This window comes from Palaemon carinicauda, chromosome 18 (genome assembly GCF_036898095.1).
Source record: "Palaemon carinicauda isolate YSFRI2023 chromosome 18, ASM3689809v2, whole genome shotgun sequence".
NCBI lineage: Eukaryota > Metazoa > Arthropoda > Malacostraca > Decapoda > Palaemonidae > Palaemon > Palaemon carinicauda.
In genome coordinates this window covers 131123889-131128663 of record NC_090742.1, presented here as the reverse complement: position 1 = coordinate 131128663, position 4775 = coordinate 131123889, and positions in this window count along the sequence as shown.

Sequence of the window (4775 nt, the reverse complement as noted above, 5' to 3'; positions counted from 1 at the left end):
ACATATTAATATGCCATCCAGAAGAGATCACCCAGCCATATATTACCAGGATATGCTCTTAAATCCCCTTTTATTTATTTCCTTTGCTGGAATATTGATAAATTGATGAGTTTAATCTCCTTGCAGCGATAAGATACGAAGAAAGGGCGGATGGAAGAGGGAAAGGGTAGGGGGAGTTTTGGTACGAGGGGAGGAAGGGTTTTTTTTTAATAGATCATTCTGCTCCAGTTTGCTTTTTCTGAAATAATGTATATCTTTTCATATTTCATCAAAGAAAGAGTTTACGTTATGGAATATATCTTTGACTGTATACATAGGTTTTCAGGTTGAGTTTTCTAATATGATATTGAAATTAAATAATAGGTGGAAGAATTAGTAATAAAAAAACATTCAGTACTTATTTAGTGTAAGGAATCAATCTGTTCTGAGGTTTCAAAATACCATGATAATAAATAACATCGGGAGATGTGACATATTGAAGTCAATGAAACGATTTACCCTTCTGTGTTTTAAAAACGAATAGGTTTACTATAAATCTGAACACCAATAAATATGAATTTGAATTCTTTTGTCATAGAATTCACGATATTTGTTTATGACGAATAATCTATTAGAAAATTTCCAAACCAGTCAATAAAGGATTAAGGTAATGGGTTCCTGGTACATTGCAAAAAAAAAAAAAAAAAAAAATAATAATAATAATAAAATAAACACTTTAGTGGAGTAAAGCAAGGCCCTCTTCAGTGCATAAAACCCTTCCCATTATATCCCACAGCAATTAAATCAGCGATGCTATTGCCTCCTCAAGATGATCCCATTGCAAACATTAAAGCAGAATGCATGAAACGATTCTGCAGATCTATACCTTCAGGGACGCGTTGCTGATGTCTGGGCCTCACAATGAAGCCTCGCAAAATCAATCAGGAAATTCGGTGTTAACAATTAATGTTCCAGTTTATCCATCCATGTGGATACCGGTGACTGATGTAGTGAGGCATTAGATCGCTCTGTCACGATAAACAAGGTTGATATATTTTGGGGATAATCTCTATCAGTGATATGAACCAATATGAACCAAGAAATTACGTGATTTTTGCAGCAAATGCGTCGTATGTGGTTGATAAAATACTTTTGTTTTATTCTAAAAAAAATTAACTTAATGTATATATATATACTGTATATATATATATATATATATAAATATATGTATATATATATATATATATATATATATATTTATATATACATATATATACAGTATATAATATATATATATAATATGTTTTTTATATATATGTATATATGGATATATATATATATATATATATATACATGGTGTGTGTGTACACATATATGTATATATATATATATACTCATATATATGTATGATATATATATATATATATATATGTATGTATGTATATAACATATATATGTATATATATATATATATATATAAATGTGTGTGTGTGTGTGTGTGTATGAACATGTGTATATATATATATATATATATAATATATATATATATATATATATATCTATATATATATAATCTATATATATATTATATATATATCTATATATATATATAATCTATATATATATATATATATATATGCACACACACATATATATATATATATATGTAAATATCACCCACGAATGGCATTTAATACCGAATTCTATCTTGGGAATATACATCCACTTGGAATTCATTTTATGGTAACAGTTTCTGGACGGGTGGAAATTCGAACCCACACCTGTTCGGCTGGAAACCATTCCTGCAGGGACATTACCGACTGAGCTATCAAGAGAGATAAAAAGTTTATGACAAGTCCTCGTACATATTCCTGTATATATATATATATATATATATATATATATATATATTTATATATATATTACAATTTTACGATTTTTGACTTACAGTTCATAAGATTATAAATTATTTCCTATCTACAAATACAAAAAAAGAAAAGAAAAAGTACAGCGCGCATTGCCATAATTAATAAAAACGTATTTGCCATGGAAATAAAACAATTAGAATATTGGGAATAGGTAGAACAGTATGAAATTATAATTCTATCTAAATGTAGGAATTAGAATAAAGGAATTATGAATGATACAAAAACCATAAAATAGTTTGATTCTTTTGTTGGCAATACAAAACAAATATTCCATGCATATATTGTGTTGATAGTAATAATCAAATATCAAATATCAGAGATTTTTTAACGTGAGATTGATATCAATTGTAAATTTAAAACCTTAGTTGTTACAGAATTAGAAAATGTTTCCCTGTCTGGTATTCACCAATCCCTATGATTCATAAAGATATGTTTATTCAAAGTCTCTCCAGTGTAATATGTAATTCTTGTTTTTAGATTGTGAAAGTTAAATGAACCAAAAGGTTTTACTTGATTAAAATATATTATCTCCGAAATAGTAATTTTTGCCTTAATTATTACTTTATGGCTATGAACATATACATTGTTTTAACTTCAATATATTAGTATATGAAAAATATATCAAGGAAAATAAACGAAGAAATGTAAAAAAAAAAAAAAATATGTTTTCAATCCACTGTGTAATCTTCATCTATATGTGTACCACAATATACACATGTACACTAGATAGGCTATAATTATAAATTCTATTTCATATATGATTTAAAATGAGAAAAAGATATCGATAATATACCTAAATTTACTAAAAAGAGAATCGACAGGGTTTATCATTCAGTAAGTGTAAATAAATCTGGAAAACAATTTCATATCAAGAAATGGGAGTACTGCTTTAACTCCTGTGTGATAATTCAGAAAAGCAATTAGTAGAAACTAATAATTGGAAATCTAATGAATTGGAAAAAAAAAAACGCTGTATAACTGGGATAGTTGAAGAATAATTGTGCATTACCATAGAATCGTTGTATTTTCATTATATGAAATATTATTCAGCAACCGTAAAGCAAGTATAACAAGTTATAACAAGTTATTATTGATAGTGCACTGCCTATATAATATGAATTTCAAATGGTATTAAACGCAATATATTTTAATAAAAGAATGTCGCATACTACTGTAATTTCAGTGTATTATAAATATGAAGCATAGTGTATAAATATTTCAAATATAGTTTTCGTATAAGTGACAAATAAGAGGAATTAACAGCTTATGGGAAGATACCGGTGTAACCTTCGAAATATTAAAAAAGTTTATTTCCTTTCAACGGTCAAAAATTAAAACCAAAAATATATTGGAAGATAGAACATATTTTTGTCTTTGTCATTGCGAACATATTATAGGATAATATTATATCAATTTGACCATATAGAAATAAGATGAATAACCAATTTTAAGTTTCCTGAAACTCCTTGTCAATCATCGTGAAAGGAAAGACGTTTGAATATATCTGTGTGAAGAATATAAGAAAGCATACAGAGGAATCCTTTCTTTCGCATGTTATTTATGATTGAATATCGAATCGGATGATACATAATAAAACATAAAATTTCACCGTTTACATGGAAGATTAAGGTAAGACGTTCTGCTCAGAAATAATGAAATGGTTTAGGTAATGGCTTTGTTGAAAAACAATATTTATTTTCGCATAATTGCAGATAAATATTTACTTATATATATATATATATATATATATATATATATATATATATATATATATATATATATATATATATATATATATATATATATATAATCATCATTATTACTATTATTTTTACTTGCTAAGCTACAACCCTAGCTGGAAAAGCCGGATGCTATAAGCCCAAGAGATCCAACAGGAAAAATAGCCCAGAGAGGAAATGAAAAAGAGAAATGAAATGCAAGAGAAGTAATGAACAATTAAAATAAAACATTTTAAGAACAGTAACCAAATTGAAATAAATCTTTCATATATAAACTATAAAAACTTTTAAAAAACAAGATAAAGAGGAATAAGATAGAATGTTGAGCCTGTGTGTATTGTCAAGCAAGGGAACTCTAGTCCAAGACAGTAGAAGGCCATGGTACAGAGGCTAAGGCAATACCAAACACTTGAGAACAATGGTTTGATTTTGGAAGGTCCCTCTCCTAGAAGAGCTGCTTACTATAGCTAGAGTCTCTTCTACCCTTACCAGGAGGAATGTAGCCACTGAACTATTACAGTACAGTAGTTGACCCCTTAGAGTGAAGAAGAATTGTTTGGTAATCTCAGTGTTGTCAAGTGTTTGAAGACAAAGAAGAATATATAAAGAATAGGCCAAACTATTCAGTGAATGTGTAGGCAAAAGGGAAATGAGCCGTAGCCAGAGAGATGCATGCAATGTAGTACTGTCTGGCCAGTCAAAGAACCAATAACCCTTTGTTAGAACAGTTGCTCAAAGGATTATTTTACTATGTCTGCAGTCAATTCAAATCTAATCTTGTCAATGTTGACTCAAGAATGGACACCCTTTAGAAAATGTATTCATATAGAATGATCCCTCTAGTCATATAGTTGAATGGGTGAAATTTCAAAAGCTCAAACTTAATGGAAAGAGATTTCTGTTGAATAGGTTGACAACTCTTTTGTTTCATGGTTTATATTACTTACTTCTTAAATATTTTATTAATCACAATTGTTTTATTTCATCTCCACTTCTCCATTTGTTTCTCGTACAATACGTGTTTCTCTGTTAGTGGCTTCAGTCTTGTTTCATTTTGCTTTCCTAACGGAAGTTGCAACCTGGCTTGTAATGATAATGATAACAATACTAATGTGATGTTTCATAGCCA